Here is a 26,870-nt window from a genome sequence, read left to right as displayed (position 1 = left end):
CTGCTTCCACCCTGGAAACAGCACAAAAACCGCTCTACATCCCTCCTTTCCCACCCACCCCCGTGAGTGATGCGGAAGAGGAAGTTCCTCTGTGCTTCTTCACGCCTCCCATCCTTTCTAGCAATACAGAACTCTATGGTTTTAACTCCTTTAAACTCAAACGCAGATGCTACCCGCTGAACTGTCCACTTTCTAGGCACAGATGTGGCCTATTTGACCACCATCGCTGAATAGGACGCAGAAAAATCCGCTTGTTTTGTCTGTACCTGAGGCGTTTGATTTAAATGCTACCAAGTAGTTTTTGACTTCTAGCAACTGACTTTTACAATTGAGACATGTGAAATAGTGAGATGTGATGCTACTTAGCTTGTGAAGATTAGCTGTATGCTGAGCCCTAAAAGTTCATGACTGTTTTTCAGAATTACAGAATAAGATTTTTAAAGGGTGACTCTCAATGGAGATCAAAACCTCTACTTCCCAGATCTTCAGGCTAGATGCTCCAGCGGAGCCAGCTTGTTAAGTATATTTAATTTAATAGCTGGAACAGGGTCGGACAATTAATAAGCACACAAAGTTATGGCTAACTGGTTGAAGAGAGCTGGCTAACTGCCTGAGGCAATCTAAGATGTGATTGGTTGCTCTGAGGGTTAAAGTGGGAATTTCCTTGTTTCCCCGCCTCTTTTTCTCTTGAGCGCTGTAGGTTTTTTCTGTAATTTACCTCATGGGGTTTCTGCTTTGTTGATTTACCTGATGACGCTCCTATCTAGTTTACTGTATGTACGGTTGTAAAATATATTTATTTAAAACTACCAGTTCACGTCAGCATCTTTGGACACAGGCTGTGCAAATCCCTAACAGGTTATGGACCCAGAAGTACCCTGAAGAGCCAGAGGTAAAGTTTTTCTGAGGTAAAAATTTCTTCATGAACCTGAGGTAGATTGAGGATGATTGGCCTGTAAAGACAATACGATGCTATCTGTTACAGGAATGGAAGGAGGATTTCCTGTAGCTCCCCTTGAGATGAATTATTTCTCATGGAGATGTTTCTGCGGAGGGAGGATTTGTGAACAGCTGTAAGCAATTCTCCAGCAGATCTCAATGAGGAGAGGTGAAGGAAAGATAAGGAAGCACTAGCCAGCATTTTATGCTTGGAAGATAGTCAGGTGGTACATGTGTGTGGGCTTATATCTGCTAGAGAGAATGCTGGCTGGCCTAAAGCAGAATTTATGAGAAACGACAAGTAGGAAAGTACCTCTCACCAGAAAACTTTATAGAGCAAGGCTGAAGTTTGGATTAAGTATGTCAGATCACCTCCAGGTTATGAGGAAAACATTCCTTGAATTAGAAGAGTGAGGAATGTTGTTTTCAGAAGCACCCAAAATGTATGTTGTGCTTAATTCCCTTGATGTTTGGGATGTGTTAGTAACAAGCCTTGAGCCCATGAACAAGCATGATTTAACTATGAGTTAGGTAACTGGGAAGCTTTTGGAAGAACAGAAAAGACGAGACAGGCAACTGTGAATCAAAAAGGAACTCCATTCCAGAGTGCTAACAAGGTGGGAGAGAAAGTCTGTATAGTAATATCCTGCTTTGCATATGGATCTGTTCAACATATCCAGAGAAACTGCCCACTAAGAAGATTAAAAAAATACAACACAACAGTGGAAGAAGGAAGACACACAGATTTCTGTGGGGACAGCAACCAGCAAAGACACTAAAGACATTTGGTTGTTGGACAATGGGGCAAGTGAGCATCTTGTAAATAACCCAAAACTTTTTTCCAGTCTAGGACCAGCTGCCCAGGAATTTGTAAGCCTGGTAAATGGTGATCATTATTTTGTACAAGGGCAAGCACCAGTTTATGTACCATGTATTGGTAAGTTGTTTGATAAGGTTTTGTGTGTACCAGATTTACATGACAATTTGCCGAGTGTATCTTGCTTAGACAATGCAGGGTATGAGGTAATTTTTGCAAAGGCTATGTGCAAAGTCAAAGACTAACAAGGTGTGTACAAAAGGTTGGAAACTGAACAATTTATATCTTTTGAACCACAAGGAAATTGTGCAGACAATTGAAATGAACCAAAGCATGAGTGTGCTCATTTATTACACAGAAGGCTGGGTCATGCAAGTTTTAAAGTATTATGGAGAATGCCTGACCTGGCTGTGGGTTTGATTGTAAATGGTTGTGACAACTATTTGATTGTGCTGTTTGTAATGGTTCCGGTTGATGATCCCAACAAAGTAAGCACAGCTGAGACATTCCAATCTCTAATGCAAAACTTTATTAAGCATGGCATACCGGCACTGATGAATGAAAAAAAACAGCTCTGATAATTTGGTGCCAGAACAGTAAACTGAAACTCCCCTTCCCCCTGACAGTGCAAGTCACATTCCCCAAATGAAGCACTAGATAATTGTTATGAGAAAACTGTTTCCTAGCAACTATCTTGCATGACCTTGCTTCCTAGACTAACCTGCTCCAAACACATTCCAATGATCTCCCCTACCATCTGCATCTGTTGGCAAACAAAGAAAAAGCAAAATAAGATTTTTTGAAGCTTAGAGAGATATATCCTGTCAACAAAAGAAGTAATAGGAAATCTGACAGAATTTTTCTATTAGTACATTCTGATTTAATTGGCCCTCTATTCCCATCAATGGGAGGGCCCATATTTGCTTTGGTAATGATTGATTTCTCTAGGTATGGGTTGTGTTATTTACTAAAAAGCAAAACAAGTGTTTCAACAATTTAAGCAGTGGGTAACATACACATATATTTTCCTATTTCCTTTCTCTCATTTTGGGTGCCTTTTTTTTCTTTTTGCATAGCTGTCATCATGTATCATGTTTAGGAGCTAAAAACACTTGAAATGGGTGAAAGCCTCTGAATCTCTAACAGGGCTATTTTGTAGAACATAATCATACATTCTAAAACAATGTTCAGAATCTACCCCAGTGAGGACAAATTATATTTATCAGCCATGGATTTCTGATTTCTTTGGGGAATAAAGTGGGACACTAAGACAGGGAGCAGAAGAACTTGGAAGAGTTTATAGCTTTGCTGGCTATCGCAAGAGTTCATTGCAAAGAGTGTAACTTTTTTTCTTGGAGATGTCTGATGTGTACAACCAAAGGCCCAGAAGGCAAGAAAGGGGAGCAATGGGTATTCTATTCTATACTCTACTCTATTCCTTTCTTATGAAGAAGTACAATCTTTATTGTCTGAGTACTCCTGAAGAGATGGTGGCTGGGAAATTGTGGGGCTAAAAATCTCGAGGACACCCAGGGAGAAAATGAATGAACCTTTATTGTCAAAGTACAACCATGTATACATTGAGATTGACTGAGCCTCCTTCCCTGAGGCTGGGATATGGCATTTCTATCTTTTATCAAGATAAAAATGCAAAGAACACTCCCCAAAAGACTTTTACAGATTTTTCCAATTTCTGTAAAAATACATAGCCAGCACCTTCTACTGCTGATGGCCAGATAGCCATTATCACACTAATATGTTCCAATTTTTTCTTTCCTCCTTCCCATCTAATACCATGACATAATTGACTACAAAAAAATCAGGCAAATCTATTGTAGTCAAATTAAATAGTCAATTTCTCAATGGGACATTAGAAATGAAATTCAGCCTTCTCTAAACATATCACTTTGGGCCTCATGTGGATTTTCTTGTGTGTGATAAGAGTGGATGGTTTCCTGAAGCACTGTCCACATTCGGGGCACTTAAATGGTTTCTCCCCTGTGTGTATAAGCACATGATTTATAAGGTTAGACCTAGTACTGAAATCTTTCCCACAGTCTGGACATTCATACGGTTTCTCTCCTGTGTGAGTCCTCTGGTGTATAATGAGCTGGGAACTCTGACTGAAATTTTTCCCACAATCGGGACATTCAAATGGTTTCTCTCCTGTGTGAGTTCTCTGGTGTGCAATAAGATGGGATCTCTCACTGAAACTTTTTCCACAATCAGAACATTCAAACGGTTTCTCTCCTGTGTGAGTCCTCTGGTGTTTCACCAAGTTGGAATTTTTACTGAAACTTTTACCACAATCATGACATTCAAAGGGTTTCTCTCCTGTGTGAGTTCTTTGGTGTATCACCAGATCATAATTCCGACTGAAACTTTTCCCACAGTCAGCACATTCAAAGGGTTTCTCTCCTGTGTGAATCCTCTGGTGTGTTACCAGGCTGGAATTGTTACTGAAATTTTTCCCACAATCAGGACATTCAAAAGGTTTCTCTCCTGTGTGAGTCCTCTGGTGTATCACAAGCTGGGAACTCTGACCAAAACGTTTACTACAATCAGGACATTCAAATGGTTTCTCTCCTGTGTGAGTCCTATGGTGTTTCACCAGGCTGAAATTCTCACTAAAACATTTCCCACAATCAGGACATTCAAAAGGTTTCTCTCCTGTGTGAGTCCTCTGATGTATCACCAAGCTGGAATTCCGAGTGAAACTTTTCCCACAATCAGGACATGCAAAAGGTTTTTCTCCTGTGTGAGTTCTCTGGTGTCTCACAAGATGGGAGTTCTGACTGAAACTATTCCCACAGTCAGGACATTTAAAGGGTTTCCCTCCTGTGTGAATCCTCTGGTGGCTAATGAGGTGGGAATTTTTAGTAAAACTTTTCTCACAATCGGGACATTCAAAGGGTTTCAATCCTGTGTGAGTTCTCTGGTGACTCACGAGGTAGGAATTTCTAATGAAACTTTTCCCACAATCAGGACATTCAAAGTGTTTCTCTCCTGTATGAGTCCTCTGGTGTATCACTAGGTTGGAATTTTGATTGAAACGTTTTTCACAATCAGGACATTCAAAAGGTTTCTCTCCTGTATGAGTCCTCTGGTGTCTCACAAGGTGGGAATTTCTAATAAAACTTTTTCCACAATCAGAACATTCAAACAGTTTCTCTCCTGTGTGAGTCCTCTGGTGGCTAATGAGGTGGGAATTTTTAATGAATTTTTTCCCACACTCAGGACATTCAAAGGATTTCTTTCCTGTGTGTGTCCTCTTGTGTCTCACCAGATTAGAATTTTGACTAAAACTTTTTTCACAATCAGGACATTCAAAGGGTTTCTCTCCTGTATGAGTCCTTTGGTGGTTCACCAGGCTGTAATTGTGACAGAAATTTTTCCCACAGATAGGGCATTCAAACGGTTTTTCTCCAATGCGAGTCCTCTGTTGTCTCATGAGGTGGGAATTTCCAATGAATAATCTGGACATTCATACGTGATTTGAGTCCTCTGATGTATCACCACATTGCCATGCTCACTACAGTATTTACCACATTGGGAACACTTCTGGGGGTTTTCTCCACTGTAGATCCTTGTGTAGCTATGATTTGAAATATGTGCTTTTTCCGAAATAGGCACATCTATGGAGCTTTTCCACAATGATCACTTGTTTAGTGATGTTTTGATTCAAGCAGTTTTTTTTCCTCCCAGAGCGAGGGCTGCATCACTGCATCAATGGCTTTCCAAATAACATTTTCCTCCTCAATGATTTGCAGATATTTTCCTGTTTTGCTGAATGGAAAAATAATCTCCCTTGACTTTTCATGTAATGTATTCATATAATGTATCCATATGCGCTACTTCTTCCAGCTTGAAATCCTTCTTAATTTTCTCTTTTGTCTATCAGCTGCTGGAAAAGGAGAATTGTGTGGTTTTCTAAAGGAAATGGAAAACATTTCGATTTGATTTCAATTTTCTTTCCTTTTCAATGTTGCTTATTACTCTCGGTTGTCCAGAGCGTTCTTATTGTCATCCTCTTTGTCTATAAGATTCAAAGAAAAGTGTAACTTTAATTGTATATAAAATGGTTAGAGATGATGTGGGGGGAAAAACGTATACATTACAACGAAAAAGCAAACATGCCACAAAGCTAGAATAATCTCTTACATTATTTATGATTCATTTGACACATGGGACTACTGACATCCATGTTCAAATATCCAATCATGAAATACTCTTGTTGATTTGGGTCAATCACAAATTCTTAGCACTGCAAATTGTTATCATCAACTATATCTGGATGTGTTGAGGATAGATTATACAATAGCAGATATATGCATAGACAAATACAGATTACAGACACCTACAAATATATATACGTGGAAAGTCCATGTCTTTCAAACCTGAAAAATGTCTCAAAATGGTTAGAGTCAAACCTTCTGAGCTAATTTTTGAGATGTGGGCTTTAACCAATGAAATATTGCCTAATGGCTGTGCAAGATTTAAAGCACACATTTTGCTCAGCTACAAATAAGGGCAGAAAATACTGTCCACAACTACTCTGGTTATATCCCAATTCAACTAACTACTACTCAGTTACTGACCTCAAATGGGACTGGTATCAGGCCACTGAGCAGCCCCATCATGAACATAATGTCACATGAAAGTGCCAATTTACATCTGAGCTTCTGCAGTTATTAAGCAAATCACTGTGGGTTGGTAAAGGCAAATTCCTGCTGGCATTTAGTCACTTTATCAAAGAAGAAATAAGATTTGTGTGGCATGATCTTTTTTGACAAACCCATGTTGCCTTCTGGTTATAGGTTTGGTTCCTTCTAGGTGTTTGCAGATCTTTTGCTTGATTATCTTTTCCAGGATCTTCTCAGGCATTGATGGCAGGCTGATTGGTCTGTAGTTTTGTGAATTTTCCCCCTTTATTGAAGATGGGAACTATATCAGTGTTCTGACCCAAGTCACTCTGGCAAGGTAACCTTTAAGTAGCACCTCTATTAATAAGATAACTTTTATTGTCATTTTTTTTACTGGAAGCACAGTGGCCACATTAAAAAGGAAATTCTGTTGTCTGCTCTCAAGAGAAAGTATATATATATATATATCCATAAACATACATAACACACATATTCACATTCTATATACATATATACCATCTCTCTCTCTCTCTCTCTCTGAATGAACAACTATGTATACATTGAGATTGGCTGAGCCTCCCTTCGTGCCCCTTCCACAACTCAGTGACAACAAACCCACCATCTTGTTACACCATGTGATCTATATATAGATATCTATGTGCACAGCCCTAAAAGTTCAAGGTTTTACAGAATTACACAACTTTCTTAGGGGTGACTCTCAGTGGAGATCAAAACCTCTCTACATCTCAAAACTTTAAGACTGATTTTCTGTGGCTCCCAAGGATTTATGACATGGCAGCATCATCAGGTGAGATGCTCTGTGGAAGCCAACTTCACTCTTGTTGGTCAGGGCTACATCCAAGAGCACCCAGTATGTCAGCTTCATTCCTGAAGGAGGAAATTTTACTTATGCTAAATGCCATGTGCTTCTGTAAATTTGCCTGCATGGAAGTCTCAATTAGATCACTGAGAGAGAAAAGTGTAGAACAGACATGTCAAACACAAGGCCCGCGAAGGTTTCATGTGGCCCATGAAGCCATCCAGGAAACAGCCCCCACTGCCTTGGCCCTGGCCCAGAGACCCTCCTTCTGCCAGAGACCCTCAGATCTGTCCCACTCCTGCCCAGGCCCTCATAGGCACCCTTGATGCGAACGATGTAGAGCTGGCCATGCCCACCCAGTAGGCCATACGCACTTTAGCCACGCCCACCCAGCCCCCTGAGGTAACCTCAATGCTGATGCAGCCCTCAATGAAATTGAGTTTGACACCCCTGGTGTAGAACAATGCCTAGAAAAAGGGGTCTAACAGAGGCAGATTGGGTGGTGATAGTGGCCATTTCAGTTATTGGCTGTAAGCTCTGTTATGTGGAGGAATCTGGAATAATATAACTCCAAAATTTTATTTCCTTTGCATTTAGGAACTCATGATGGCATACAAAACTATGTGTGGCATGCTGTAAATTTACAGGGTAAATGGCCCCTGGACAGCTTCCATATCTCCCAAGACATACTTTTTGGCTCTCAATATTCCAGAACTCCTTTATGTATAACACTGAATTAGAACTTGTGACTTTCCATCATTGAGCCGTACACTGCATGCTTGTTTTTGGTGCCTTCAAGTCAGTCAAGTGGTTTCCCCCTTTTCTGCCTCATAGGCCTGATAGGACTGGCCAAAATTGCAAAATGGCTTTGCAATTAAGGTGAGACTAGGACCGAGCATTTCCCAATCTCTAACCTGGTGCCTTCACTACATCAAACTGGATCTTCTTCCTCCCCCCAAAATATAGCTGGTTCCTTCAGAACTCTGGGATGTAGTCCATCCAGACTCAGTGATTTGAAGTGGTCTGAAGCCAACAGGTGTTCTCTTACCTTATTTTTGCATATTTTACATTTGCATTCCTAACCTGTCATTTATGGTTCTGATTTTAATAAGTTGAGTCGTGTTTTCTTTTTGGGTGAAAACATGCAAAATATCTTCTTCGTACTATTGTTGACCCGGAATTAGGGAACAGTATAGGAAATATCAATTGTCAATGTGCAGATGGCCCTACTGTCTTTGGGCTCTTGCCTGGATGCAGGGTCATGAAAGGTCAACAAGGAAAACACCCAATGTCCTAACCCACCCAAGAACATACAATATCTTTAGGGAAACACCCCAAAAGGAACATGTTTAGTTACTTCTGCTCTCTTATCTATAGTATGCCAGACTTACTGGGTGAAATCTTTATCGTACGAATGTCAGCTTTACTGGATGGCTTGCTTATGTAACCAGAAGGAATAAATACAAGGATTTCTTGTCTTTCGGGGCTGCTCCCTTTTAGAAGAGCCAGTTTTTTTGTTCAGCTGAATAGAAACGTAAAGCTTGAAGGCAACTTCTGGTTTCCTGTATTTTTTACCAGCAAAACCTCAGAACCTGAATATCACAGTCCCTCTCCTTCTTATACTCCTGTGACTTAGGGAGGTGATTGTCTGAGTCCCTTTGAATAGGATCAGTGTGTTGCAGACTTGCGATGTTTTCCCCTCGTCTCTTTAGAAGTGGCATTTGTATATCTTCCAAGGCCATTTTTTTCAGTCTTTGCAATGGGCCCTCTAGGCAAAGGATATGGTGGTTGACAATGCTAGGCTAAGAGCAGGGAGATACAAGTTGTCTTCTCCACTCAGTCATGGACAGAACAGGACCTTTAGGCACAGACTCTTGGCCATGCCTCCTTTGCCTCCAGCCTCTGCCTATTTACATCCCGCTTTCCTCCTCAGCTGGCCCTCTGCTCTGCGCCCTTTGGCCCCAGCCCATTCACCGAGGCACCCTTTGTCCTGGGCCTTTGGCTGCATGGGACAAATAGTCGGCAGCCAATTGGGTGGCAGGCAGAAGCCATGGTGCTGTGGGGAGCAGTGTGCAATGGATGATCGAAGGGGCTGGGGCAGTGTGCAATGCAAGACTTTTTTTTAAAAAAGTGCTGCGGCTGCTATGCAGATTTTGGAGACTTGCAGCTCAATCACCAGGACCAGAGGGAGGATGGTGGTGGGAATAGTAGCCTCCAGGGCCACTGGGGGTCAGACAGGTGAATCTGTGTTGGGGGGGGGAACCAGCAAGGGAGGGAAGGGTGCCTCAAAGGGGCTTTACAAAGACAGCTTGATTTACAACTCAAATGAAAGAAGGAAAGAGGAACAAGGCCAACACGGATTCTGGTGTTGCAGGAGGGGGGGAGGCTCAGCAGGTGAATGGCAGGGCTGGCACGGCATCTGCAACTGCAACTGCAGGGACAGGGGAATTGAGTGTGCAGGTGAATGACGATGGGCCGCAACTTCTGGCAGGAGGAAGGCAGCAGGCCAATTGCCAGTTCGGTGTCATGCTGGCAGCATTGGACAGAATGGGGTGGGGCAGCTGGCTTGACAACTCTTCCCCGCAAATGCAGAAGCCATGCCAGCCCTGCCGTTTGCCTGTGCACCCATGTGTCCCCCCCGCCAGAAGTTAAGGCCTATCATCGTTTGCCTGAGCATCCCCCCCCCCAAGCCCCACTACCCAGTGGGATTCAAATATGTGAACAACTGATTCTCTGTGTGGATACTGCTTCCGCAAGTCCATTCTGGGCCTGGGCAACAAAAAATTAGCTACCGGTTCTGCCGTAGTAGTGCAAACTGGCTGAATCCCACCACTGCCCCTACCCTTGCAATTGCAGATGCCTGCCAGTCACCTGCTGAGTCTCCCCCGCTGCTGGCCTGATAGTCATTATCAAACTAACATCTTCCATTTTTTTCTTTCATCCTTCCCATCTTATACCATGACATATCTGACTACAAAAAATCAGGCAAATTCTTTATAGTCAAATTAAATAGTCAATTTCTCACCTGGACATACAACGGGACAATAGAAATGAAATTCAAGCCTTCTCTACACCCATCATATGACCCTCATGTGGATTTTCTTGTGTGTGATAAGGGTGGAATGTTTCCTGAAGCATTGTCCACACTCAGAGCACTTAAATGGTTTCTCCCCTGTGTGTATACGGACATGATTTATAAGGTTAGACTTAGTACTGAAATCTTTCCCACAGTCTGGACACTCATATGGTTTCTCCCCTGTATGAGTCCTCTGGTGTATCACCAGGCTGAAATTCCGACTGAAACTTTTCCCACAATCAGGACATTCAAAGGGTTTCTCTCCTGTGTGAGTCCTCTGGTGTCTCACGAGGTAGGAATTTTGACTGAAACTATTCCCACAGTCAGGACATTTAAAGGGCTTCCCTCCTGTATGAATCCTCTGGTGGCTAATGAGGTGGGAATTTTTACTGAAACTTTCCCCACAATCAGGACAGTCAAAGGCTTTCTCTCCTGTGTGAGTCCTCTGATGTCTCATGAGGTAGGAATTTCTAATGAAACATTCCCCACAATCAGGACATTTAAAGTGTTTCTCTCTTGTGTGAGTCCTCTGGTGTATCACCAGGTTGGAATTTTGACTGAAACGTTTTTCACAGTCTGGACATTCAAAGGGTTTCTCTCCTGTGTGAATCCTCTGGTGTCTCAAGAGATGAGAATTTCTAATAAAACTTTTTCCACAATCAGGACATTCAAACAGTTTCTTTCCTGTGTGAGTCTTCTGGTGGTTCACCATGCTGTAATTGTGACTGAAACGTTTCCCACAGATAGGGCATTCAAAGGGTTTCTCTCCTATGCAAGTCCTCTGTTGTCTCATGAGCTGGGAATTTCCGATGAAACTTTCACAGTCTGGACAATCATACATGATTTGAGTCCTTTGATGTATCCTCAAGTTGTCATGCTCACTAAAGTATTTACCACATTGGGAACACTTGTATGGCTTCTCTCCTGTGTGGGTCCTTCCATCAACCACAAGGGACCTGCTGTGACCAAAGCTTTTGCCACGTTCAGATATATTTTTTTCTTGTATGGATCTTCTTGTGCATAATGAGCTGTGATTTCTAATTTGTTTTTTCCCCACAATAGGGACATTTGTGGAGGTTTTCCACCATTGATATTATTGAGGTCAAAAATATGTGTAATCCCTTGTTTAGTGGTGCTTTGTTTCAAGCCATTTTCTTCCTCCTAGGGCAACGTCTGCATCACCTACACGATTATCCAAGTGATCTGTTCCTCCTCATTGACTTCGAGGTATTTCCCTCTTTTGCTGAATGAAAAATAATCTCCTTCAATTATTCCTACAATGTATCTTGAGTTCCATATGCTTTATTTATTCTAGCTTGAAATCCTTCTTAATTTTCTCTCTTTTGTCTTGTCAACTGCTAGGGAGGGAGACTTGTGTGGTTTTCTGAAGGAAATGGAAAATATTTTGATTTCTGGCTCAATTTTCTTTCCTTTTCTATGTTGCTTGTTATTCTCAGTTGTCCAAGTGCTCTTATTACCATCCTCTTTATGTATAAGATTCAAAGAAATGTGTAACTTTATTGCATATAAAATGGTTGCAGAAGATGTGAAAAAAAGAAAAAAGTATACATTACAACGAAACAGCAAACAAGCCACAATATTAGAACAATCTCTTACATTATTAATGATTCATTTGACATATGGAAGACTATCAAGATCCTAGTGCAGATATCAATTCAATCATGAAATTCTCTTGTTGACTTGGATCAATCACAAATTCTTAGCCTTGCAAAGGGGTTATCATCAAATATATCTGGATGTGCTGGGGATAGATTATAGATTTGCAAATATATTTATACAGAGACAAATACAGACACTTGCAAATGTAAATATGTGGAAAATTCATGACCTTCAATCCTGAAAAATCTCCCAAAATGGTTACACTCAATCCTTCTAAGCTAATTTTAGATATGTGGGGCTTTAGCTGATGAAATCTTTGCCTAAAGTCTCTGCACCCGTTTTGCTCAGCTCTAAATAAGGGCAGAAAATACTGTCCACAACTGCTCAATTCAAAAATTCCTCACTTACTGACTGCAATTGGGATTGGTATCTGGTCACTAAGCAAGATCATGAGCATGATGTCAAATGAAAGAGCCAACTTACATCAGTTCCTCTGCAGTTGTTAAGCAAATCACTATGGGTTGTTAAAGGGAATTTCACATGATTGTGAATTGCAAATTCCTGCTGGTATCTCCACTGATTTGCTTGTCAGGAGCTAGCTGGGAAAGTCACAAATGGGGATCATGATTGTGGGATGCTGCAGCCATCACATATGTGCACTCAAATTGGTGCATCTCCTTTACTTGCACCTTCATAACCACATGAAATGCTGATGTGGGGTCACTGAACAAGTGCTACAATGAGTACAAATTTGTGGACCAGCCATACATCTACTTTTACAGTACGATAATAACTTAGAAGGCTCAGGGAACAAGTGGTAAGTGAGAACTACTTATACAACTGAACATCCCAAAGGTCCTCAATAGCTATTTTTAAAAAACTGTTGGATTAAGTACAGCTGAACCTAGTAAATACACAGATGGGGCACCAACAAGAAATTCTGTGCTTATTGGCAAGACATGGAAGTAAAAAAAATATACACCAGTGGCAAAGTAAGTACTATCTTTTTGCCAAGAAAATAGCAAGTCCATAACAGAATAACAGAGTTGGAAGGGATGTTGGAGGTCTTCTAGTCCAATCCCCTGCTCAAGCAGGAGACCCTATTACCATTCCGAAGAAATGGCTGTCCAATCTTATCTTAAAGGTTTCTGATGAACATAGATGGCTATTTTGTCATCCAAAAGACAGAGGAAGGAACTAGGGGTCTCCTACACTGACCTAAATTCTTACTAGCAAAGATGAAATGATAGAGGAGGTTGAAGTTTCAGGAAATTTGGGGGAGCAAGACCATGTTATATTGGAATTCAATGTAATGAAGACACAAGCAACAGGACAAAATCTAGTGTCTTAGACTTTAGAAGAGCTGATTTTAACAAACCTAGAGGCAGCTTGGGAAGGACTCCATGTATGAAAATCTTAGAGGAGAAAACAACTCAAGAAGCTTAGGAAACTGAAAAATCTCATTACAAAAGCCCAGTCCAGCAAAATACTTATGGAAAAGAAAAATAAGAAATCTAAAGAAGTGAGTCCTTTCGATAAACTGAAAAACAAAAGTATAAGTATCAAAAATAGAAAGAGGGACACATAACTAAGGTAGAATACCAGCATATAGCCCGAATCTACAAAAATGAAATCAGAAAAGCTAAGGTTCAGAATGAATGAAGACCTGCTACAAATGTAAAAAATAATTTTCAAAGTTTCTTTCAACAAGTAAAATACAAGAAAAAAAGTTAAGGAAACAATTGGCTCACTAATGGGAGAAGATGGAAAGGAAGTGACTGGCAGCAGGGAGAAAGTGGGGCTGCTTAATTCATTCTTTGCATCTGTTTTCACACAAAAAGGAAAAATAGTTCAATCCACCAAAAACAGAACTGTAAAAGACAAACTAGGAATACAAATTAAAATAGGCAAGAAAATGGTAAAAAAATCAAATCATCAGGACTAGATTCATTACATTCCAGAGTTTGAAGGAACTGACAGACCTGATCTCAGAACCATTGAACTATCTTTCAAAGCTCCTCGAATACCTGGGAACTGCCAGTGGACTGGAAAAAAGCTGATTGGTATGGCTTCAACGGATCCCAGTTCGGAGGAAGAGGAGGATGAGTTGGAACCAGGACCAGCCAATACTCTTTAGAAGACAGCCTCAAGATACAGAAGAATCTGGATAGATTTGAACACTGGGCCCTATCTAACAAAATGAAATTCAATGGAGAAAAATTAGGTTTTACACTCAGTCAGCCAAGAAAATCCAAATGTCAAGGTACAGAATAGATGGAACCTGGCTTAATAGCAGCAACTGTGAGAAGGATTTTGACGTCCTAGTGGACTATCACTTAATCAGTGTGATGCAATGGCCAAAAAAGCCAATGCAATCCTAGGCTGCTGAAACAGAGAGATAGAATCAAGATGATGCAAAGTGTTCGTACCAATTTATAATGCTTTGGTAAGACCACGCTTGGAATATTGCATCCAGTTTTGGTTGCCACAGTATTAAAAAGGAGATTCCATAAAGAGCACAGAGAAGAGTAGCAAGGATGGTTAGGGTGCTGGAGGCTAAAACATATCAAGCAGGGCTTTTCAACCAGTGGTACGTTGGCACCTGGCCGGGGTTACACGGACTTGCCCTGACAGTGAGTCCTTCAGGGCTGCTGGGGCGAGACAAAGGCTGGGACCTCCCACCTGAGAAGGGAGGAGAGGTGTGGAGACAGGAGAGGAGATAAAAGGAGGCAATTTTGGCAGGACAGGGAGAGATGGAAAAAAATACATTGGAGAAAGAGTCAGAAGATAAAAGACTTTTGTCTGAAAAGCAGTGAGACGGAGGGGGAGGAAAACTTTGTGGAGAGTAGTGTGTGTGAGAGAGAGGGGAGGGGCTTTTGCAAGTGAAGGCTGAGGAGAAAGAGGGCAGGGAGGGAGGAAACAGGGCCGACCGGTCAGCTGACCACCAAGGTAGCGGTGCATATTAATAAATATGGAGAAATTCATCATACATTTGTCAGTGCAAAGGGAAGGTGATTCAGCAAAGGAACCCCCACCAAAGAAATTTCTTTTTCTTTTTCCCCAGTTTGTAACATTAATATTAGATTGTCGAATAAAACACAAAAATACAAAAGCAAACAGTAGGACACAGTGGGAAGAAGGGATGGAAACTAATTGAGAGAAGCAACCTAGAACTAAGGAGAAACTTCCTAACAGCGAGAACAATTAACCAGTGGAACAGCCTTCAGAAGTTGTGGGTGCTCCATCACTGGAGACTTTTAAGAAAAGACTGGACAGCCATTTGTCTGAAATGATATTAGGTCTCCTGCTTGAGCAAAGGATTAGAACAGACGACCTCCTTCCAATTCTGTTACTGTTACAAACCTCCACTGATGGAGCAACCACAACCTCTGGACGGAAGCCATTCCGATAGGAATCAACCTTCACTTGAAGGAGACTTTAAATCTTCCCACCAGCAGAAAATTGCAGCCCCCAGTTTAACAGCATGCAGCACCAGCGGGGGACTGGAGGCTAAAACATATAGGGAACGGTTGCTGGAATTGGGTATGTGTAGTTTAACGAAGAGAAGGGTGAGGGGTGACATGATAGCAGTGTTCCAATATCTCAGGGGCTGCCACAAAGAAGAGGGAGCCAAGCTATTCTCCAAAGCACCTGAAAGCAGGACAAGAAGCAACGGATGGAAACTAGTCAAGGAGAGAAGCAACCTAGAACTAAGGAGAAACTTCCTGACAGTTAGAACAACTAACCAGTGGAACAACCTGCCTCCAGAGGTGGTGAATGCTCCAACACTGGAGGTTTTTAAGAAGAGACTGAACAGCCATTTGCCTGAAATGGTATAGGGTTTCCTGCCTGAGCAGGGGGTTGGACTAGATGACCTCCAAGGTCCCTTCCAACTATTATTATTATTATTATTATTATTATTATTATTATTATTATTATTATTATTATTAGGCAGGAAAGGAACATGCAGCAGCAGCTGACATGCTTCAGCCCAGCTGTTTCTCTACTTCCACGCAGTGGAGTAAACCAAAAAGCCCAACTTGCTCTCGGCTTTTTCTCCAACCTGCCCTCAACTCACCTTTCAGCTGCTTCGACTCTGGGAACAGCACAAAAGCCGTTCTGCACACCACCTTCCTCCCGTGAGTGATCAGGAAGAGGAAGTTCCTTTCCACTTCTTCTCTCCTCCCCTCCGTTCTAGCAATGCACTACTCGATGATTTTAACTCCTTTAAGCTCAACCACAGACGGCGCCTGATGTATCGTCCGCTTTGCAGGCGCAGAGGTTGCCTATGTGACCGCCATGCCCGGATAGGTGGTAGAAAAACATTCTTGTCTCTTCTCTGCCTGGCCCTAAGGCGTTTGCAAGATATTTTCACTGATTAAATGCTATCAGCTTTGTTTTTGACTGCTAGCAAGCGACCTTTGCAACTGAAATAATGAGATGTGATGCTACTTAGCTTCTGAAGAGCATCTATGTGCAGAGCCCTAAAAGTTCATGAAGGTTTTATAGAATTACACAATCAACTTTCAACTTGCTTAGGGGTGACTCTCAATGGAGATCAAAATCTATCTGGCAAAAGAAGAAGGCTAGAATTAAGTCTAAGAGATTTGATGCGATTTACCAGATGGAGTAACTATATGATTAAACACTTGTTTGAATATGATTAAAAGAATAAATTATGGATATAAAAGGGCCTCACAGTAAAAGAGATAAGATATACAAGTAGTATAGTATTTTTTATAATATATGAAATGTAAAAATATTGGGATGGTGTATAAGTGAATGAAAAGGTTGGATGTATTTAAAGGTTATTTGAGAAAATTATGACTGATAACAATGGTTTGAATACAGAGGGGAAATTAAGCTTAAATAAGAATCTTGAAAATAGGACATATAGTGATTTAATAAGATGACTTTTATAAATATAATTGAAATATAAGCTAATGCAAAAATATGTTATATGCTGAGGTTACTGTTATTTGTACAAACACAAGAAAAAGGTTTATATCTAACTTTATATGTATTGAATTTTAAGAATTTAATGTTGATAATACTGCTGGACCAAGAGAAGATCAAAGAAATATATCATTAATATATTGATTATGGAACTATAGAAATTATTATTGATGGTTTTTAAAAAATTTCTGAACCCAGACAACACGTTGTTTACTAAGCACTAAAGAATGTCATTGTACAAAATTAATAAAATATATTTTAAAAAAGAGATCTCCAAGATAAAAAAGTCACACTCTGCAGTGAACTCTTGCAGTAGACAGCAAAGCCATAAAGTCATCCAAGTTTTCTTCTGTTGCCTGTCTTAGTGTCCCACTTTATTCCCTGAAGAAATCAGAAATCCATGGCCAATAATTTTTCCTCACAGGTGGATTCTGAACATTATTTTAGAATACACGATTATGCACTACAGCAGGGCTCTTAAAACTTGGCCCTTTTATGACCTGTGGACTTCAACTCCCAGAATTCCTCAGCCAGGCATGCTGGCTGAGAATTCTGGGAGTTGAAGTCCACAAGTCATAAAAGGGCCAAGTTTGAAGATCCCTGGGCTACAGTATAGCGCTGTAAAAGATTCAGAGGCTTTGGCCATTTCAAGGGTTTTTAGCTCCTACTCCATAATGAGACATGACAGCTGTGCAAAAAAAATGGCAGCAAAAATGAAACATTAAATATAATTTTAATGATTTAAAATTTAGAAACTTTCAACATCTTTAAATTTGAAGCTACCTGGAGCTGGAGGTTCAGGCCAAAATAGGTTCTTGGTTCCTCCTCACCCCTCACCTGGCCCTGGTTGTGGATTTCTGTTTGCAGACAGATCATATGCAAAGTGACTCACTAGAAAAAAAAATATATAACCACTTTCTCTGAATTGTGTTAGTGAAATGAACAAACCTGCAATTCTTTAGTCTCTTCTAAATTCAGCAAAATTAGGATTATTCATTTGCACAGCTATATTCCAGTTCTCTGCTCCAATTATTACACCTCTCTTTACTTGTAGGAATTATTTGGAAAATTTTAAAAAGAAGCCCTGAAAGAATGAAAAAAATGGAAACAACTTTACATCCTCTTATCCCCATATTCACAGCAATGCTGACAAAACCCATTTTTTTCTTTCTCAAAAGCTACTTAAAGAGCCACACAATGCTTTTTTTTAAGAAATAAAACATTTCCCATCATATTTCTTTCTCACAGCTCCAACAAATTTGTCAGTATCTTTGTGCTGGTACCAATTGGCTAACAAGCAAACATCTCCCAGAAGACAAGAGCACAGCAGGAGTTGTTAATAAACCTACAGACCCTGTGCTCAAAGCCACAATGTTTTTTTCCCTCAAGCTTCAATCTCTAATAAAAGTCTGGGTGCATCTTTTTTTTAACAATGTATTTTTAGAAGCTTCAGCAACTTTACTGGGACCACTCAGAAACGTTGCTTATGACTCACAGACATTTTGTTCCGAGAATATGCTGGCTGGGAAATTCTGGCCTCAAAATCTGGAAGACACCCTGGGTGCAGAAGGCTGAAAATCTGCAAGTTGCTTTCCTATGTTCTATAATGCTCAATTTGCCAATTGTGCTATTTCTGCTAAGGTAAATAATATACATTAACTCCCGCTGATGGCCAGATACGTATTGTTGGTTTTTAATCAAACTAACCTTTTCCATTTTTCTCTCTCTTATCCTTGATGTCTCATGATGAAACATTTGACTAACTCAGGCCACAAAGTAAGTAATCAGTTTTTCATCTGGATTTCCAATGAGACCGGAAATGAATTTCAAGACTTCTCTAAACTTATCACCTCCTGCATCATGTGGATTTTCTTGTGCGCAGTAAGGGAGGAATTTTTTGTGAAGCACCGTCCACAGTCCAGGCATCTGAATGGTTTCTCCCCTGTATGAATACCTACATGATTGATAAGACTAGACCTAGTACTAAAATCTTTCCCACAATCTGGACACTCATATGGTTTCTCTCCTGTGTGACTTCTCCGGTGTATCACCAGGTCTGAATTCCGAATGAAACTTTTCCCACAATCTGTACATGCATATGGTTTCTCTCCTTTGTGAATCTTCTTGTGTGTCATCAAGTGAGAATTCTGACTGAAACTTTTCCCACAATCTAAGCACTCATATGCCTTCTCTCCTGTGTGAGTCCTCTGGTGTATTGCCAGGCTGGAATTTCGACTAAATTTTTTCCCACAATCTGGACATTCATATGGTTTCTCTCCTGTGTGGGTACTCTGGTGTCTCACCAAATCAGAATTCTGAGTGAAACTTATTCCACAATCTGGACACTCATACGGTTTCTCTCCTGTGTGTGTTTTGTGGTGTATCACCAGGTGGGACTTCCGACGGAAACTTTTTTCACAAACCAGACATTCATATGGTTTCTCTCCTGTGTGTGTTGTCTGGTGTATCACGAGATTGGAATTCTGACTGAAACTTTTCCCACAATCCGGACATTCATACGGTTTCTCTCCTGTGTGAGTCCTCTGGTGAATCACCAACTCAAAATTCCGATTGAAACTTTTCCCACAAACCGGACACTTATAAGGTTTCTCTCCTGTGTGAATCCTCTTGTGTATCACAAGGTAGGAATTCTGACTGAAACCTTTCCCACAATCCGGACACTCAAACAGTTTCTCCACAGTGTGAGTTCTCTGGTGTATTATCAGCTTGCCCGACTCACTATAGCTTTTGCCACATTGGGAGCCCTGGTAGGTCTCCTGTCTGTTGTGAGTCCTTCCATGAAACAAAAGTGAGCTGTTCTGACCAAAGCTTTTGCTGCATTGGGAGCATCGATATGGCTTTTCTTCAGTGTGGATCCTCTCATGAATATTCAGCTGTGATCTACAATGTGTGCTTTTCCCACAATAGGCACATCCGTGGATCTTTTCTACCACTGATATTCTTGGATTCTCAAGGACATCAAAAATACTCTGAATCCCTTGTTGGATGGAGCTTTGATTCAAACTACTGTTTCCTTTATCACAGGACGAGGCCTGCATTACTCTCTGTCTTATGTGGCTGTCCAAGTGACTTTTTCCTTCTCAGTGACTTCCAAACATTTCCCTCTTTTTCTGAACTAGGAAATGATTCCCCTCGATATTTTGATATTTTTCTTCCACATACTCTATTTTGTCCAGCTCAAAACTCTTTTCCTTGCTGTCACCTGCTAGGTAAGAAGAGTTTTAGGGTTTTCCAGAGGAACTAAGATTTTGACTTCTGCCTTGGTTTGCTTTGCATTTTAATGCTGCTTGTGATTCTCAGTTCTCCATAGTCCTCTCTTTGGCATTCTGTTGCCTGTAACATTCACATAAAAGGGTTAGTATAATTATTGCTTATAAAATGGCTGCACAGCATTTGGAAAAAAACAGATCCCAAAGCATACATTACAATAAAAAACAAAGATGCCAAAATGCTAACTTAACTTAACCTCTTACATTAATTATGATTCATTTTCAGTATACATGTCTAGTGAGAACCAAGTTTTCAAATACCCATTCAGTTATGAAATTTACTTATTAACGTGGATCAATCATGAGTTCATAGAATTGCAAAGAGTTATCATCAAATATAGCCTCTTGATGTGGGTGAAGGAGAGTGTAAAAGTGGGCTTGAAACTCAACATTAAGAAAACCAAGATCATGGCATCCGGCCCCCTCAATTCTTGGCAAGTAGATGGGGAAGAAATGGAGGTAGTGATAGATTTTATTTTCCTGGGCTCCAAGATCACTGCAGATGGGGACTGTAGCCAAGAAATTAAAAGACGCTTTCTCCTGGGGAGGAAAGCTATGGCAAATCTAGACAGTATACTAAAAAGCAGAGACGTCACCCTGCCAACAAAAGTATGTATAGTCAAGGCCATGGTTTTCCCAGTTGCAATGTATGGCAGTGAAAGTTGGACCATAAGAAAGGCTGAGCGCCAAAGAATTGAGGCCTTTGAACTCTGGTGCTGGAGAAAACTCCTGTGAGTCCCTTGGACTGCAAGGCATTCAAACCGGTCAGTCCTAGAGGAGATCAACACTGACTGCTCTTTAGAAGGCCAGATCCTGAAGTTGAAACTCAAATACTTTGGCCACCTAATGAGAAGGAAGGACTCACTGGAGAAGAGCCTAATGTTGGGAAAGATTGAGGGCAATAGAAGAAAGGGACAACAGAGAATGAGGTGGCTGGATGGAGTCACTGAAGCAGTTGGCGTGAGCCTAAATGGACTCCAGAAGATGGTAGAGGACAGGAAGGCCTGGAGGAACGTTGTCCATTGGGTCGCAATGGGTCGGACACGACTTCGCAACTAACAACAACAACAATCATCTGAAAGTGCTGGGGACACATTATATATATACAAATATATGTGGCTACACTCACATTGTTTGGCCTAATTTTAGAGCGATGGTGGTCGGTGGGTGGGTGGGAAACTTATGAAATGATCCCAAGAGCCTTAGCAACACTTAAAGGACCATTTTTGCCCACTCCAAATAAGAAAAAGACAAGAAATACTGCCTACAACGGTGCTGATGACATCCCAATTCAGGTAGTCCTCACTTACTGACAGCCATTGGGACCAGCAAGTCCATTCCTAAATGACTTGGTCATTAACTATGACATCAGTTAACCATGCCAACTTACAACATCCATTCTGGCTGTGGTCATTAAGTGAATCAGTGTGGTCTGTTCAGTGTAATGTCACATAACTGTGACTTGCAACTTCCTGTCAATTTTCAATTCATTTTGTTTAATAGAAGTCAGTTATAAACGCTCCAAATGTGTGGGACTCTACAACTGTCATAAATACAAGCCAGTGTCACCCCCAGATAACTGTGACAGCTACAACTTTGAGGAATAGTTTAAAGTCTTCTTTTCATCACTACTGTAGCACTGAAGACTGCTAAGCAATAAGGTAGGGTTACCCATAAAACCGAACATCTCAAATGGGCCCAATAACGATTTTTTTTTAAAAAAGTTCAGGGTTGTGCCAGGTTAATACATGGATGGCACACCACCAGTAAATCCCATGTTTGTTTGCTAGATATGGAAGTAAAAACAAAATCCCCGAACACAGCACTGGCAGATCAGTTTCAAATTGTTGCCAAGAAAAAAAAAACACGTCCATAAAATCACAAGGAGTCAACCCTAACACAAAGGAGACTTTTTAAAGCATGCACCATCAATGGAATAAAATCTGGGGGGCGGGGGGGAGGAATGTGTTGCAGCTGACATGATTCAACCTCGTTGCTTCTCTGCTTTTACACCCTGGGGAAATCCAAGCAGCCCTACTTGCCTCTCTTCCACCTGTCCTCAGCTTACGTTTCAGCTGCTGCTTCCACCCTGGGAAGACCAGGAGAACCGGCCTCCCCGCCTCCGTCCTCCCAGCGGAGAAGCGGAAGAGGAAGTTTCTCTGCTGTTGACCTCCTCTCCTCCAAATCCTCTCTAGCAATCTAATATTCGAATGTTTCCTTTCGCCTCAATTTCCGATGCTCTACTTGCAGTGACGAGTTGCCTGGAGCTTATCTATAGTGCGCCATCTAGTGACGTGAAGCTGAAAATCACGTTGCTCCGTCTCGACCTAAAGCAGTTGCAAGATGTGCATTTTTTCTCACATCGCCAATACCAAGGAGGATGCAACGAATATGTTAGCATCTTAGTGCTGCTATCACGGAGCAACCATCAAAGGGAAACAAGCAAGCAGCTCTAAGAAAACGAGATCACAAAAGGAATTGCTAACAAACCTGGAGATCCTGTCATCAAAGCCACAATCCCTTTTCTCCTCAAATTAATATTCCTACAGCTCTTCTCCATCAGCTTCATCTGCAAGGCAGAGCAGCCTTTACATGTGAAATTTTACCCCGCTTTTTTCACTGAGCTCGGCCCTACTCCCCACACACCTTAACATGGTCTGCACAGGCTTAAGGTAGCAATACAGATCCTGCCAAACCAATCTTATTTCATTCCTTGATAAAGTAACTAAATTGAGTTGTTTTCCTCTTGAGGATTCTCATCCATGGTATCCTTCCCAAGTTCCCCCAAATTTATTGAAATTATCTCTCTTAAAGTCCAAGACTCTGGTTTGACTGTGTTCTATTGTTCTCTGTGTTCTGTGTTCTATTGCTTGTGCTTCCATAATGTTGAATTCCATAATGTTGAATTCCAATATTGAACCTTCAAGGTTCCTGTGGCTTCAACACCTTCTATCATTTCATCTCTGTTAGTGAGGATTAGATCCAATATGGCTAATCCCCTAGTTCCCTTCTCTACTTTTTGGGAGACAAAGTTGTATGCTAGGTTTGTCAGGAATTTATTTGATCTTCCACTTGGTGCAGTTTGTCTCCCAGTTGATGTCAGGGTAATTAAAGTCCCCCATTACGATTATGATGTGCTTCCTATATACCTTAGTTAGCTGACTAGTAAAAAGTTCATCTATTTCCTCTGGTTGGTTGGATGGCCTATAGTATACACCTATGGCAGTGATGACAAACCTTTTAGAGACTTGAGTGCCCAAACTGCAACCCAAAACCCACTTATGTATCGTTGGGTGCCGTGTGGGCATGGCCCACTGGGTGGGCGTGGTTGCGGTGGTAATGGCAGACTGGGTAGGACTAAAAAGTTCAATCAATTCCAACTTTGCGAGATCTTTTTTTCCCGTAAGAAGTTGAAACTGATTGAACCTTTTTTTTTGCACACGGCAGCGGAGGCCTAAAGCAAAAAGGTTTTATAAAACCCAGCTGAAGGCCTAGGACTGGGGCGATGGCACACATGCCTCCAGAGGGCTTTGCGTACCACCTATGGCACGCATGCCATAGGTTCACCTCCACGGACCTATGCCAATGTCATTTTGTCCCTCTTTTATGTTGACCCAAATGCATTCAAGACAGTTTTCATCATTGTTGTGCTCTATTTCTGTAGAGATGTTAGTTATTTCTTATATAGAGAGCAACTCCACTTCCTCTTTTATTTATTCTGTTTCTTTTAAATAATTTAAATCCCTCTAGCTGTGTGTTCCATTTGTGGGTTTCATCCCAACATGTTTCCATAATGGCAACAGTATAATATCTGCCTTCAGGTATGAGCCACCAGTGCGCAGCAGCAGCGAAAAAAGCTAATACAATCCTGGTTTGTATAAACAGAAGCATAGAATCAAGATCACGCAAGGTATTAGTACCGCTTTCTAAAACCCTAGTAAGACCACACCTGGAATCAGGGCTTTTTTCTCATAGAACGCTCAGAACGGAGTTCCGGCACCTTTTTTGGATGGAACCTTATAGGGTAGGCAAGGCGGGTTGTATGATGTGTGAGTTCTGGCACCTTTTTCTTTTACAAAAAAAGCACTGCCTGGAATACTGCAGCCAATTTTGTTCACCATATCAGAGAAAAGATGTTGAGAGTTTGGAAAAAAAATCAGAGAAGAGCAACTAAGATGATTAAAAGCCTGGAGACTAAAACATATAAAGAATGGCTGCAGGACTTGGGTTTGGCTAGTCTAAAGAAAAGAAGAAATAGGGGAGACATGATAGTAGTATTCCAGTATTTGAGGGGCGGCCACCGAGAAGAGGAGGTCATGGTGCGAGTTCTCTGATGTATCACCACGTTGCCATGTTTGCTAAAGCATTTACCACATTGGGAACACTTATAGGGCATCTGTCCTGTGTAGGTCTTTCTGTGAATCTCAAGGGAGCTATTCTGACCAAAGTTTTTGTCACATTCATAGTATTATATGCTCCTGGTCACAGAGTGTCCTTCACATTGCATGTGATCTACTAAAAAAAATTGTAAACTGTCTTTTCCAATTGTGTTGGCGAAATAAACAATTGTGGAATTTTTAGTATCTTCCAATCCCAGCACAATCAGAATAATCTATCTGCATAGCTAAAATGTCATTTCACTGCTTCAAATAATGTCCCTCTCTTTATTTGAACAATAAATTTTTGAAAATAATTAAGGAGCCCTAGGAGAGAAGAGAAAGAACAGAAAATCTCTCCAATGTTTATAGAAATGCTGACACTTTCTTTTTTTCTTCTTATCTGCAAATAGCTTTAGAATCCTGGTTAAACAGATATTTGTAATCCAAAGTGTTCAAAAAATTTTTTTTTCTAAAGTTTATAATTCTCTTTGTCTGCAGCCCAGATTTTTGTCACAGATTTTTTTTGTCACAGCTGTTCTTTGTTATTAAAGCTTTGAAGATCACAAACACAATTAGCTTTTCCCAGGTTTTGGCAAGTTCTCTATGGAGATCATAACTGTCATAATCTTCAACCATCACAAAGGTGTCAGCATCTATTCAGTTTTCAATAAAAACAATGGTTTTTAAAATGAGTCTTAACCACTCAACAATTTTAAACTTGTCCAAAATTAAATTTTAGCTTTCAAGTTTACACATTTATTTCACTATCATATATTTTCATCCTCCATGGAAATTTTAATTAGCTGCTTCCGTTAGTATAAAGGTGGGGCAGAAGTCCCACTCCTTCACTTTTGGAGGTACCGGTATTTTGCTTCCTGGGGATCTTTTCCAGGAAATTAAGTGTGGAATGGAAAAGGGAAAATCAGATTCCTTACCCAATTTCAAGCATGCTGTTTACTGTTGTGCTGGTTAGTTCTTTTGGACTTCAGTTGCAGGTAGCTTGGGCCGATAGGTGAAATACAGCCTTTCTCCTGTTGGGTTAGGTTTTCCCCAAGATGACCGCCCACCCTCATTCCAGAGTCACCAAGGCATCCTTTTCAGCTTGGACCCACTAGGGTCTTCAGGAAGGATGAAAAATAGCCGTGGGTGTGCAGCAGTCCGCAAGCCTAATAAAATGTCATACTTCCATCGAACTTAAGACTCGGGCAGATAGAAACACAACAAATAAATTAAGCCTAATTTCAGCTCACATCATCAGAGGCACAGAGAGGCTGGACTGATGTATGACTGAAACTGTAATTTTAAATTTATAATGAAGAGGGAAGGAAAGCAGGAAAATAGATTGGTCATAGAGAGGTAGAATGCACAAGAGATAGATTACAAGTTAACAATTGTACTGTGTTAGAAACCCACTGTTATGTGTGGAGTCCTCATCACTGAACAAGAATTGGGAAATGAGCTTTACATTACTTTTTATTATTAAATTCATTTATTTATTAAACTATAATAGCTGCTCATGACGCCGTTTGAAATAATTTTGAGCGACTTGCCTTGCCATAATTTTCATGGCAACATTGAAAATACCCATTTTTTTCCCTTGTCAAAAGCTACTGACAATTTTAACAAAACACATTTTTAAAAATAAAACATTATCTACTGTGGGGGAGGCCTAGGGATATCTACAGCAGGCAAGCCCTGTGCTAGACCAAGAGTTTTCCCTAAACCTGAGGTAGCCAGTGTTCCGCTTAGCGACTCACACATTCAATTAATGGCTGCCTCAAGGGAGAGCAGCAGAATGCGGGGAGTTACGGAAAGCAGTACCACTTGACATCCGCTGCAACGTGCAAATGTAATTGCAAGGCCATGACATTTGTATCTTGAGGACCTCTTGTACGGTGGCTAAGGAATTCTGGGGCTCAAAATCTGGAGGAAAACAAGACAGAAGATTGAAATTTCAGATGTTGGAATTACATAATCAATATTCAAAAACACCACGCAAAAGCCTATTTCATGAATTCCAGTACTACTGCAAAAGGAAATATCCAGAACGTTCCACTGATAATCAGAGAGGTAATTAATCATTTTCCTTTCCTCTCCACCTACAATCCTGAGAAATATTTCAATTTCTCACCTACACTTTCAATGGGACATCAAAATGAAACTCAAGCCTTCTCTAAAACTCTTCTACTTTTGCCTCATACAGATTTCTTTGTGAGCAATAAGGGAGGATATATGAGTGAAATTACATGAACAGACTGGATATTTGAAAGGTTTCTCCCGTGTGAATCCTCTGGTGTCTAATGAGATGGGACTTTCTAATGAACCTTTTT

General features: G+C 40.8%; 1 long non-coding RNA gene across 1 annotated transcript; it reads right to left on the bottom strand.

Annotated features, from left to right (window-relative positions):
• Window positions 1-2,274: 2,274 nt before the first annotated feature.
• On the bottom strand, window positions 2,275-22,292 carry LOC310635720. The gene is made up of 3 exons (XR_014491490.1): window positions 22,204-22,292; window positions 17,655-20,225; window positions 2,275-2,519 (listed from the first exon to the last, which is right to left on the bottom strand). It is a non-coding gene; the product is annotated as an uncharacterized lncRNA (long non-coding RNA).
• Window positions 22,293-26,870: the final 4,578 nt, after the last annotated feature.

Source organism: Vipera ursinii, assembly GCF_947247035.1.
Source record: "Vipera ursinii genome assembly, chromosome: 2".
Taxonomy (NCBI): domain Eukaryota; kingdom Metazoa; phylum Chordata; class Lepidosauria; order Squamata; family Viperidae; genus Vipera; species Vipera ursinii.
This window is presented reverse-complemented; position numbering and strand designations above follow the sequence as displayed.